The sequence below is a fragment of the Dreissena polymorpha genome, chromosome 4, assembly GCF_020536995.1.
Source record: "Dreissena polymorpha isolate Duluth1 chromosome 4, UMN_Dpol_1.0, whole genome shotgun sequence".
NCBI classification, from domain to species: domain Eukaryota; kingdom Metazoa; phylum Mollusca; class Bivalvia; order Myida; family Dreissenidae; genus Dreissena; species Dreissena polymorpha.
Genome location: NC_068358.1, coordinates 32,405,621 through 32,420,680, shown reverse-complemented (window position 1 = coordinate 32,420,680; position 15,060 = coordinate 32,405,621).

The window sequence follows — 15,060 nt, the reverse complement described above, 5'->3', positions numbered from 1 at the left end:
TCTCTGTTGCCGGGTTTATCCGTATTACATATAAGCTTTGCACTTTTTGGCATTATAAGAAGGTACTTTGATGAAAGTACACAAGGCGTGACATGCTCGAGAAGTGATTGTCTAAGCCTTCAAATTCAATAAAATCGTGGAGCTTCGCCCCTGGACCCCTTAGCAGGGCTTTGCCTTGAACCCACCAGGGGCCCCTAAGCGCCCCCTGGACTCCCAGCAAATCTTTCAATACCCCGACCCCCTAAACAGAAATCCTGGATCCGCCCCTGATCCAGATCCCCTCCTTTGGAAAAACTTATTAACACCTTCCGCACCTGTAAGGCTGACTGATTGAATCAACCAGTGATAGATTCATTAAAATTAATACGAATTTATATGGTGATTTTGAAAGCTTTGTACCAACAGATAAGTATATTTTGTCTCTTATACTACCTTTTTATATTGTATATATTGCCCTTTTAAGATTTATTCAAATATATGTAGGTATATACACGGTAATTGTATATCTTAAATACTCTGAGACACAAAAATGTAGGTTTGTTAACATCAAACAACCATATCCATATTATCATTATGCATAAGACTGATATAAGATATTATGGTATGAGATGGTTTGCTTTAAATGTGAATGTAATGTAACAGTCGTGGAAGAGATTGTTTAGTATACTATAACCATCATGATGGACGCTTGGAATGATCATCACATGAATAAGACGCTCTCATAAAAATAGTCCGTTCTGAGCTCAACACAGAGGTGAATGTAATGTTACCGTCGTGCAAGAGATTGTAGATACTTTTGAACTCATTACATATATTAACTATAAGTACCTGTTTTTTTTTTCAAATTTATGATAATAAATGACTTTGTATGCACCTTTTTGAATTGATTTATCATACAATCAATGAATTCCTTTATTTACAAACTGAAGGTCCATGAACCAAATTTTCAAAAATTATGGTAAAGTTTATTATTTTACTTTGTGTAGTAAGTGTGTAGTAAAATGTAACTGTGAAACTGTGATTACTTAATTTGTTAGCCTTATAATGGACCACAGATCCATGAAAAGTTCACTAATAACAAAAATACTTGTATTAACCTTTTGGGTTTCATATGGATTTCATGAGCTGTTAATTAACTAACACAATGGTTCATAAAAAATCATGTAATCATTAACTCTTTTTTGCAATGACTTTGACCATCCTAGGCTGTCAAGTGTTACAAATGGCGGTTAACTGAGTTTTTTGATGTTAGTAATTCATCTTTACAACATTCTTAAGATGTGCTTTATGTCACGAGAATATTTGGGTATTTTGTTTCGCCTCTTCAGGTGCAGATTTGTATAATGTGATATTTGATCATGTACATCCTGATCTAAATATGTCTTAAAGGAGCGGATAAATTTGTGAATACAAATAAGTGTAATTTTATATTAATAATGTAAATTTATACAGTTTTGCTGACAATGATGAAACACAATGTGCAGTATGAATTGGATTAAGTAAGTGGAAGTCTTTGTTAAGTTTATTTTAATTTCCATAATTGGAATGTATAAAATGACTAGGTTTGACTAGATAAATTAATTTTTTTCCCTGTATTCATCATTTCAGGGATCTTGTACGTATATATGACAAACTAAATTGTCTCACAGCATATCTTGTTTAGGTCTGAAGAAATAATATACTCTGAAGTCAAATGGGTCACATTTTAAGAGCGCAATTTGCCATCAGTCATTTCACTGTGTCATCAAAGCCTGTAACTATCTTTTTCATGTGTTTTGGATTGAAGTCACATATGCCCGCTTGTTGTCAAACCACCAGTTTTTTTTTATATCATATCCGTCACTTAAACATGGGTTAACATAGTTGAAACTAGCATATCGACTATATATCATTGACATTAAAAAAACATTGACTTTCTGATCAACAGGGTCAGAGTGACTAAAAGGTTCCTTCAAGTACCAGAAAAAGGGGTAATGACTTACTATTCCCTGATCTACTTCATCATACGACTGTCCAACGACAACATGGAACTGACCCTCTGGGTGTTTATGTTTGTTGATGCATAAAAACTCATTATGTAATAATTGCTAATAATAAATGTATGCACAATTATTGCATTCGGTTCTTATTAAGTAAATAAATTTCGTATTAACTGAAAGTTCATGAACCAAATGTTCATGAACAGTGTAATGGTAATGTTCATGATCTTCTACACAGTTAATGAGCTTTCTGGCCCAAGAACTACATATTTGTAAACAGTTCATTAGTTAGAACAATGCACTCATGAACCTTTTTTTTAAAAGTCTCTTTGGGGTAAAATAATTTTTCATTAACCTGTTATAAAATTCATGACTAGTTCATTCATTTTTACAATGGTTCAGTTAACTGAGTTTTTGATGTTGGTCAATTATCTATATAGAATTGCGAATATTTGATGTATGGCATGAAGAAAGTCACATATTTTGTTACCCTTCTACAGGTGTAAGTTATAATGAATAATCTGACATTTATTTCAGCACATTCTGCTTCAGCTGTGTCCTAAAATACAGAAAAGTGTAATTTCATATGAATAATGTTAATTTATGCAGTTTTGCAGACAATTGATTAAATATGGTATACAGTATTAAATTGAAGTAAATGGAATGTCAGGAAAGTTTTATTTTTTATTTCCATAATTGCAATTTATCACATGACAAGGTTCCTAAAATGTATTCTTCCCTTTTTTCTGTATTCATCATTAATCAGCAATCTTTTACATATATATGACAAACAAAATTGTCCCACAGCGTATCTTTAACAGGCACTCGAAAAGTCGAGCGCGCTGTCTTTTGACAGCTCTTGTATAATTTAAGGTGAGTATTTAAACTAGGTGCAGTGACATCAGGCCTAGCAACAGAGGCAAGGCCTGCCAAGCGCCAAAATATTTTGTGCCCAGCATGATTTACTTCTTCTTTAAATTAAAGGCTCACTTGATATTTTATTGTCCCCTACCGGTGAAACCGGAGGGGACTTTTGCTTTGCACTCCCTCTGTCTGTCATTATGTCAGTCTGTCTGTCAGTCAGTCAGTCCGTCACACTTTTCTGGATCCTGCGATAACTTTAAAAGATCTTGATATTTTTTCATGAAACTTTAAACAAAGATAGATGGCAATATGGAGATTATGCACGTCATTTCATTTTGTGCCTACGTCAAAAATTATGGTTGCTATGGCAACAAATATATAAAAAAAATACTCACAATGGTGGAGTTTCACCGGTAGGGGACCATATTGCTTGGCAATCTCTTGTTTATAATAATATTTCATTTTTGATAAACACCCAGATATATTGAATGATTCTAACAGGATCTTAGAATCCCAGTTTAGCACTGTGATTTGTATGCCCCCGGTAGGGTGGCATATAGCATTTGAACTGTCTGTCCATCTGTAAGTCCGTCCGAAAACTTTAATATTGACCACAACTTTTGCAATATTGAAGATAGCAACTTGATATTTGGCATGCCTGTGTATCTCATTGAGCTGCACATTTTGAGTGGGGAAAGGTCAAGGTTAATGTTATCCTTCAAGGTCAAAAGTAAAAAAATACAATCCAAGGGAAGTAATAAGCCTAAAAAGGGAGATAATTTTAAAACCTGCCAAATGATATATTGAAATTTTATTTCAAAGCGGCGCAATATGTGGCATTGTGTTTCTGACAAACACATCTTTTGTTGTTTACTACCTTGGAAAAGAAAACAAAAACTTGAAAAAAAGAAAAAAAAAATATGAAAGAAGGCCTAAAAAAGAAGTCTTGTTTCCGGTTACCCGACCGACCCTTATTCTTAACCGCCGACTCAAAAGTTTTATCAAGAAATTTACGCAACTGAGGAAAGCTTCATGCATGTATATGTATGCATAAGCATAATCTGTATAATTAACCAATGTATGCCTAGCGTCTAGTGAAAAAGACTTGGACCCAGATGAGACGCTGCATAATGTCTAAGATGTTTAAAGGAATTTCTGTAAGACACATTCTAAATATAGAAATAAATTAATATACTAGACATCCCTAATTTTGGAAATAAATTGAACAAATTTAGAAGGATGGGAGAGTCCACTAGCCATAAATGGGTTAAATTTGTAATCTGAAAATCATTGCCAAGTTGTATTTTTCAAGAAAGCATGCTCAAATAAGACCCATTTACAAAATGACGTCATTCATCCACACGGAAAGCATGGGCTTTAATAGTAGTGCATTTTGACAAACTGAGAGAGCTTAACCTGTAAATTAAAAGATAGTAGTTTACACTGTATCTAACACGCAAAGATTTTTGAGAAAGGTCAGTATTGACTTGTGACATTTACAGTTAAAATTGTATACGCCTTCATGTGTGAACTTGTATATTTCGGCAGTTCAAAGAAAATTCAATAGGAATTGGTAACACCTGAAATGACCTGTGTTGCTTGGCAAGTGGGGTTATTGTTTATCGCAGTACATAGGTGTTAAAGTGTATGATGTACAATGACAGCAAACAATCTGGTCAAAATAGATTTTTAATGTCCGATTAAACAGAAAAGTTGGGTAAAAAAAGGGTAAAATACTAGCTTGACACAGATTTTATCTCAGCAAATTCTCAGATTAAAACATGTTATTTGGGTGTTATGCTCGTCAGATTTTTGGGAGCCATAGCCAATTTACGATATATTGGACAACACGATTTAACGGAACGTGATATATAGGAGTTGCAGTGTATTCAATGAAGTGTTGTGGTTGGAAAAAAAGCCTACCTACCGAACATAATGTTTTGTGTTCTTTAATCCTGTTTGATTGTATGGATATCAAATGATGATAATTCATAGAGTAGCTGTACAGTCTACTCTCGTTATCTCGACATAGCATGCCTCGATTTTCTCGATATGTCTTGGTAAGCTCAATGTCCCAACTTTTAATCTTCTTTATCTACATTAATAAACATCAATATCTTGACTTTCGTTATCTCAAATAATTCGATATCTCGATATAAACATTTGTCCCGAGTCTCGATTTTAAATGTATTTACTGTGTTTCATCTCGAAGTGTGAATAACTGTCCCAGTGTATTCAAAGGTGAGAAATGTTTTCTTTGATACTTCACTGTCGCGCTTCGCCCGGCTGCTCCCTATATAACCATATAACGTTCAGTGAAGTAATTAAAGCTTTTGCCGTCTTAAAGGAATGTAAATCACCGGGCGTAGATAAATTGCTTAACGAATATTTTATAGAAGCCTGCGATATTTTGGCGGGCTACATTACAACGATTTTTAACATTATTTAAATACACGCAAATTCCAGTTATCTTGGACTGAAGGGATTATAATCCCTAAACATAAAAAGGGTGATTAAAATCTGACCCTAGTATTTTAGAGGCATCACCTTATTAAGTGACTTTGCAAAGTTGTTTACATGTGTACTCAACCAGCGAATAACAACATGGTGTGAAATCAATGATGTTATATCTGATGCGCAGTTTGTGTTAAGAAAAGGCAGCTCAACAATAGATGCAGTTTTCATACTCCATTCAATTATTCAAAAATATGTTAATATGAATAAACCATTGTATTGTCGTTTCATTGATATGAAACGTTGCTTTGATTCTATATATTTAAATGCACTGTGGTTAAAGTTATACAATATAAAGAAGTGAAACTCCAGCTGCTGGAGCAGTATTGAATTTTCATTAAAAACAATTAGTTGGTCCTTTATTTAAGGCAAGTGACCGATTGCCCAAACAGTACAAAACAGCACAATACAGCACAATACAAACCAACATAAACACAAAATATGAATAAAGCTGGGGTCACCGCCTTGGAACGGTCAATGCAAAGCATTGGGGGTTTAAACCTGGTTATAGAGCGCTAAACCTCACACTTGGCCCAGCAATATTCATAATACATTTAAGTGTAAATAAAATTTAACGTCATAGCATTGTAACTCAAATTAAACAATAATAAAAGGGAATACAAGTCCAATTTGGACGGCAAAATGTTGCGTATAATACGCAGTATGTACCAGTCGGTCAAAGCGTTCGTTAGACATTGTAACACATACTCGGAGTATTTTAATATAGCAATTGGACTAAGACAGGGGGAGATACCATCGCCGATCCTTTTTCTCTTTTCGTGGAGGATCTTGAAATGTTTTTACTAATACAAAATAGAATAATGCTGGCATAAATATACAAGACATATGATTAATTCTACTTCTGTTTGCAGACGATATGGTTGTCATAGGTGAAACGTCGGAAGACCCACAACAGTCTATCGACCGTTTATATGAATATTGTAATACCTGGGGTTTGCAAGATAACATTCCAAAAACCAAAATAATTGTTTTCTGCAAACAAGGAGCTATCAAAGTAATGAGCGGTGGGTATATGGTAACGAAAAAATAGACATTGTAAACGACTTTATATATCTGGGTGTAACACTTAATTATATAGGGAACTTTTATCTCAATACTAACACTTTGCATGGTAAGGGCTTAAAAGCACTCAATGTATTGTTATCCAACCTGAAAACTTATAGTTGTAAACCAAAGGTTGCTTTGCAGTTATTTGATGCTTTTGTGTCTTCAATTATCACATACTCGTGTGAAATATGGGGTTTCTCAAAGTGTAGCGAGTTGAAAAAAGTGCACCTTAAATTCTGCAAAGCTGTTCTTGGTGTCAGAATATCAGCTTCAAGTGTAGCCGTTTACGGTGAACTTGTTAGATACCCGTTGTATATTAACAGATATGTACGTATTGTAAAATATTGGTTTAAAATAACTAGAAGCGAAAACATTATATTATGAAATATATTGGAAGATGGTCTAATTGCCGTAGATGATAATAAATTGAACTGGTTTGGGAAGGTTAGGGACTTACTATCTAAATACGGATTTAATTATGTTTGGTCTAATAACTCACAAATCAATGAGATTAATGTTTTGTCTTTGTTTAAACAAAGAGTTATCGACGAATACTTACAAGAGTGGAATTGCGATATTAATGAAAATAGGGTACTAATTGTATACAAAGCAATAAAAACATCATTTTCGTTTGAACCATATTTAGAGACGATTGTTTCAAGAAATTGAAGAACCGTGATTACGAAAATACGCATCTGTGCACATAACCTGATAATACAGACCTGAAGATATGATAGATTTGAACGAAACTTGCGGCTCTCCCAATTATGTGACAGTAATGAAATAGAAGATGAATACCACGTTTTGTTAAAATGTTCTAAATTTTGCCCAAATTAGAGAAAACTACATTAAAAACTATTATAGAGTCAGACCTAGTATGGTCAAACTCACAAAAGTATTAACTACAGAAAATAAAAAAATGCTTATGTTAGGAAAGTTTATTTCAGAAGCACTCAAGATTCGCAATCGTTATATCAATAATAATGTATAATTTATTCAATGTATTCGTTTTATAGTTTAAAATGTATATTGAACACAATATGACATCATGTGATATGCTTTATTTGAACATGTATTGGTTTTATTATATGATGATATATTATTTCATATGAATAATATATATATGAATATGCTATATTTGAGCATGTATTGTTTTAGTATATGAGGATATAAATGTTGCATTCATTAACTGTATGTAATATCCGGTACTGTTTTCATACCTGATTTTGTGCTTGTGATTCAAATGTATAATGTGTGCTCCTTCGAAAGTATAATTCTTGTTATATTTCGAAATTAAAATTGTTTTTATATTTTACTGATTATAGACTATACTGATGTATATTATACAAGTTCAACTATAATTTGTAATTGTGCCGTTGCTACTAAAAATGTATGTGGTTTGGATGCGCACTGTTATTCTCAATGCTCCTTCAAATTTACAATTAATATGTTACCGTATTAATGATTCTAAAAGTAGTAAAATTATGTAGCAATATACACTGTTAACATGTGATTTAAAACAAGTTTTGTTAAAGTGTCTGTATAGTTCATCCATAACTATTTTATAAAATTTCTGCTAAATCCACTTACTATATTCATGTATTTTGTATTATTTTTTTTAACACTATAAACTGTAAAGTTTATGTGTAATAAAATTGTGTTCTGTTCTGTTCCTATAATGTGCGGTAGATAATCGATCCGTTAATTGCATCAATGACCGCACGTGTCTAATGTCGTTAGCCATTAACACTTGAATAAGGCCTGCCACTTTAACTACAATTAACTGAAATTAATACACAGCCTGCTGAAAGGCCAAAAGACTAATTGTTTTTACAAACAACATTTCAAAATGAATTGAGTTATATTACCCCGTTGTGAGTATTATGCCACACGGTGACGGCTTTATTTAGACCACTTAGCAAATATTCAAATGTTAAAAACAAGGTAAAATTTCGTCTCATTTTTTCTTTGAAAACGTCTCATCGGATATCTCGAGCACTCGTTATCTCAATATTTTTTTCTTGTTCCCACCGACTGCGAGATAATTACAGTAGACGTTATTTTCATTATCAGTCTTTGTTGTAAGTGGTATTTCATTCTCATGTGATATTTATGTTGAACTTTTATTTTATTTTTATATGTGACAAAATTTTGGAAAATTGTAATTTTGATAATCTGTTAACATGTCCCTTTAAGTATGGGAATACAGCAGCTTGTCCGGCATATTGCATTATAATTTATATCAGGAAGTGTTAAATAACTTCAAATCATCATTAGATAACCATGTTGAGTCACAGGCAGCACGTGTACCAAGAGCTCAAAGTTCATTTAAAAGTAAAATTCCAAATAATTTATATGGCTGTAGGGCAGATCATTAGCTATTGTAAATTTAGATCAGTACTTATCATGCATGTTTGAATTAAGATGCTGCAAATGATCACTATTGTGTTGCATTCAACCTCTGTGTCATTAGAGTACATGTAAAAGTCAAACTTACATCCTGACATTGGTAAGATATTTTGCATCATAAAGTTTGTATTGGCTTTATAATATGTTGAGTGAATAAACAAGACATGTATGGTTACCCAAAATTTTGGTTGACATACTCTTTGGATTTGTTCAAACATATTTAATGGGTGCATTGGGGATATATTTTACATAATTCTTAAAATCATGAAAATGTTTTATGATTTTTTTTAATACATTTAATTTTGGAACACTATGTATGTAAAGCATCGCAAAATATTGCGAGACATCAAGTACGATAGTTTATTGTTCGCAACTGTCATACAGGTGCTTGCGTCTGCAGTTTCTGTTTAAACCATTTATTTTGGTACATCCTTAGATTACATGATTCAGAAGCAGCCATGTCTAGATTCTTTTGCTGATATGTAAATGTGTTCAATATAAGCTCCAAAACTGTTATTTTTTAAGCTTTCTGGGTGACACACAATGCTACACGGAAAATAAATTGAAATAATGTCATGCCAAAAACCAGTAAAACAAGTGCTTAACTTGCCTTAATTAAAAGATATATATGGTAAACATGTAAATAGATATGATCAACCGTATTTTATGAGGGGTAATATATTGAATGTTTTATTTAATTCAAACGCAGGTGTTCCATTGTCCATGAAGGGGCCTTGCATGTCATTAAATAAATGATAGCATTATAACATGACAAGTTCACAATGGTATATCTCATTTCAATTTTTATAGAGCTAATAAGACTGACGGTGTTTATTTTGTAACATTGGTATCTCATAGAATGTATCCATGTTTGCTGTTTAATCATTTAACTTATGAGAAAAAACTCTGGGCAAGAAGAGAAAATACAATTCTGTACTGCCGTTTATACCGGACAAATGCAATATTCAAAATACTTATTGATACTCTTGTATTGTTTTTGTCTAAATAATGTTATATATACTTCAAATTGATTTGTTGGTGTACAGATTTTTTGGAAAAAAAGTTGAAGAGGCAAGCGAAAAAAAATGTTGTTGAAAACAAGAAAATTCTCGAGCGGAGAATACAAAAAATCACATTTCGATAGACAAATATTGCATTATCAAGAGATACTTTTATTTTACATTCAAATCAATTCTTATACAAAGAATATCGCCCTCACATTTATAGGAGTAAGTTGCATATGATCTTTGACCACGAAATATACATGTAACCATATCATTGAAGTGAGGGACACATGTCTACCTACTGCTGCTTATATTTGTTTGAAGTTTTAAACAGTGAAAGCTGTGAAAAGGTATACCATGTTGCAAGCTGTGCAATAGCACTTGAATAGATACAATCATCAAAATGATAATGACAGACTGTCGGACAAAGGCCATGCATATAAACAATTGTAGCTACCTTATTTTGAAAGGGGAATATCGTTGGCTAGTATTATATTGTATTTTTCTGAAATTTACACATTACAAAGAATTTATTTTATGTTTCTGAAAAACACAGACCTAGCTGTTAAACATGTTCCGTCATTCATGTATTTTAAAATGATAAAATATTGTCCTTGTGAAACTTTTCGAACCAGCATTTAATGATTTTATGTTTATTTTTTGTTCACTGAAAACTGTGTTATAGGGAAATACCGTCCATATGCCCATTTAATGAAGAAAAAATATTTTGAAAAAATTACGTCATGTTGCCCGATGTTGTTTGAAATTGAACATGCTTCAACGGTATCTGCTGATAGTTGCATGTTCAAAAGTAAACAAACACATTCAAATAAGTAACAGTACGTAGAAGATGTGTTTATATTTTTAAGGGTTGGCTGCAGCAACTTTTCACCGCAATTTGTTAAAACGGTCACGACAGAGAAACATGGACTGCTCGCACAGGAAGCCGAACTCAATTTGGAGTGGCCTAAGGTGCAAAGTACTTGACGAAAATAATGACTTACCTTGGAAAGGCTTTAATATTGCTGATATAATAATGTTTTAATTTGGCTATAAGTGCAAAGTTCTGTTTAGCCAACCAAACACATGTAGGTTATGGAATGTCAATCCTACAAACAATTACAAATCAAAGCGCTGAAGGCACTGAAGTTGTTCGCTATTGCATAACCTTAGATGCTACTCAGTTTTCAAAATTATGTTATAGCTTTTTATATCGCAAGTTTGAAATCACACAACCCATTTAAATGTATAAAGAGTGTGTTTTAAAGCACAGGTCAAAATGTGTGAGCACTTTTTATCCGCATATTTATGTTAAAGAGACAACTTAAACAAAATGACAACAATATGTATCTTTTTTTTCACAATTGGTTGCTGCACTGGCAGCCTAAATCTTTATTTTTTACGGAGAGTAAAAGTGATTTAAACTGTGAATTGTAAATTATAGGCGGATAATTTAAGTTGTGTAAAAAAGGTCGTTTTTATTGTATTTTTGTTGATTTTGCAAAAGCATTCGATAGCATACAACATAAAAAATTGTAGAATGCTTTTGCAATCGATGTATAGCAAGTTGAAATCTTGTGCTAAGGTTAATAACAGATTGACGGACTTTTTCCCATGTTATATTGGAACGATACAAGGCTGTATGGCCAGTCCCATAATTTTTTCCATGTTCATAAATGACCTAGTTACATATCTGCACTCAAAATGTGATCATGGTATATATGTTTCTGAAGATATAAATGAGTTAATTGCTTTAATGTTTGCTGACGATGTTTCCAGTTTCTCTGATACTATCAAACGGCTGCAAAGGCAAATTAATGCCATTGAACAATTCTGTAAATCTGTTTATATGAAAATTAATCTTGATAAAACAAAAATCATCGTATTTACAAATGGCGGTTATTTTAAACAAACTTAAAAATGGACATATTGTGGAGATTATATTGGAATTGTCTCATTTTATAAATATCTTGGTGTTTATTTTACGCCAAAACTTCTGTGGTCAAAAAAAGTATAAAATCAATTGCTTGTATATTTCAATATCAACGTTAATTTGTTCATTTATGTTCTGTATATATGTTTTAAGTTTTTGATGCTATGATTAAACCTATACTTTGTTACGGATCCGAAATATGGGGCTATTCATAATATTTAGATAAAATTGAAAAAGTACAAATAAAATTCAATAAACAATATTGTAATTTACCACATAACACACCTGATATCTTAGCTTTAGGAGAATGTGGCAGATTTCCTTAATGTATAACATATATCCCAAATTGCATCAAGTTCTGGTTGAAAATTACCCGTATGGAAAACCATAGATATCCTAAACAGTGTTATAAAAGGTTAAAAGAGTTAGATGATGCAGGTAGAAGGACATGGGCTAGTCATATCAGAGAATAACTATTTAGTTATGGATTTAGTCAAGGTGTTGGGCATGAAGATAATTTTAAACATCTGTTCAAAACACAAATAAAAGATTGTTATCTTCAAGTATGGAAATCAAAAATTGATAATTCTCCCAAAGCATTGCATTATATATTTTTTTAAACCGATTTTTTCTGTGAACTATATCTAAATATTAATTCGTCTTTTGTTTTAAGGAAAACATTGTCAAGTTTTCGTTTGATATCAAAACCTCATGATTGAGAAAGGTCGCCCTTATTGATTTTCAGGTCACTAGGTCAAAGGTCAAGGTCACAGGGACTCGAAATAGTAAAATGGTGTCCGGATAATAAGTCAAGAATGCTTACACCTAGGATCATGAAACTTCATAGGTACATTTATCATGACTGTCAGATGACCGCTATTAATTTTCTTCTCACTAGATCACAGGTCAAGGTCACAGTGACTCGAAACAGTAAAATGGTTTCCGGATGATAACTCAAGAATGATTAGGCCTAGGATCATGAAACTTCATAGGTAAATTGATCATGACTGGCAGATGACCCCTATTGATTTTCAAGTCACTAGGTCAACGGTCAAGGTCACTGTGACAAAAAACATATTCACTCAATGGCTTCCACTACAACTGACAGCCCATATGGGGGGGCAAGCATATTTTACAAACAGCCCTTGTTCAAATTTGATTTATTTTTTTTTCATACCCAAAATATTTCGTACCCATATTTTTTCGTATCCACAGTTTTTTCGTTCCCACATTTTAACGTACCCCAATTTTTTTTTTCGCAACCATTTTTTCGTACCCGAATGTGTTCGTATCCATTTTTTTTCGTACCCATTTTATTTGTACTAAAATGTTTTTCATACCCAATTTTTTTCGTGCCCAATTTTTCTTTCGTACCCAATTTTTTTCGTACCCATTTTTTTCTTACCCAATTTTTTTTCCTAACCAATTTTTTTGTTCCGATTTTTTTTTTCGTACCCAACTGGTTCGTACACAAATGTTTTTCGTTCACAATTTTTTTCGTACCCAAATTTTCTTTTCGTACCCATTTTTTTCGTACCCAAATTTGTTTCGTATCCAAATTTTTGTGTACCCAATTTTTTATTTGTACCCTTTTTTTCGTACCAAATAGTTTTGTGTACCCTATTTTTTTTCGTTCCCTGTATTTTTTCGTACTCAATCGTTTTCGCAACCAAATTTTTTTTCGTACCCACATTTTTTGTACCCAATTTTTTTCGTACACAAATTTGTTCGTACCCAAATTTCTTCGTACCCATTTGTTCGTACTCAAAATTTGTTCGTACCCAAATTTTTTCGTACCTTGTTTTTTATTTGTACCCATTTTTTCGTACCAAAATAGTTTTTCGTACCCTTATTTTGTTTTTACCCTTTTTTTCGTACTCAAATTCGTATTCGTACCCAAATTTGTTTTTTTTTCGTACACACATATTTATTCGTACCAATTTTTTTTGGAATAATCAATTTTCAATTTGATTTCATCTCTCCACTCATTCCATCCCGCGAAACCCTAAAGGTGTCGCAACTCTAGTATGCTAAATATATATTGCAGTGTATGCTGGAACACAAACGAACAAATTTTAACAAAATAAGTGAATATTAAAATTGGCTATGCTTGATATTAAATTACTACTTCCTTTATTATAACAAATAGCACTTAATACTTTTTTTGTTTCCCAACAAACACTGTCATGTTATAAACTGATTTGAAAAAATTGTAATCATTGTAATCATTGTAATCATTGTATATTTACAATTATGTTGTATTTGCTGTGTTTTCTTATTGCTGATTCAATTATGTAGTAACAGTGATTCAATAGAAAAGTTTGTTTAGGAATCCTTTTTATTCTATGTGTATATTTCAACTGTTTGAACTATGTTATTGTTAGATTTATATATGCATGCGTTCATATTATACATCTTAACGTTTTTAGATTGCTTTAGAGCAAATACTAGTAAATTAAAACAGCCCATATATTAGAAAAGGAATTCTAATTAAAAGAAGGAGGGGAAGATGTAATCCGAGCAAAATTACAATGTCATGAAATATTGTATTATGTCAATTTTTATTTTTAACTTATTTAATAATTTTACTTATACCATAATTAACATAGTTTTAATTAATTTCTATTAACAACATCTTAAAAAGGTATTGTATAATGTTAGAAACGCTTACTTTTATGTAAGGACTTATGCAGCTTTATGCTGATAACAATTTATCACATTAATAAAAGTTTAAGCACTTGCGTTAAGACCCGGTTTCCCAAAGCACTACTCATTCTGTAAGCACATCTTCCATTTTGATATGCACATCTTGCTTTAAATTTATGAAGTTGTAGAAATATTTAATACTTAAACAAATAGTAAATATAAAATATAATCAATAAACAAAGAAACAAAAAGATGTAAAAGAAAAATAACAGCAAACAAATATTTCTCTATCGTATTAAATCAACCGCATGTTTCACCTCGAAGTTTTACCATGATGCACTTTTACTATGAATGAACCAAAAAATAAACCAAACACATGTCGGCGATAGAATGTGTAAGACATTACGATCTATATACTTTTCCATGTTGGGAACGTTGGAACAAAGTCCGAAAAATCGGGAAAATTCCGTGACTTTGGGTCGACGGTTTTGACCCAAATAAATATGAATTAGTAAGTGAGTAAACGTGTCACGTCAGACCACGTGGGATCACGTGAGATGCGTATTTGGAAATGCCGATCAATTTTCAAGAAATTGACCCTGAAAGAATATTTAAGAGCGCGCTCTCGGCAGACTGGCCAGAG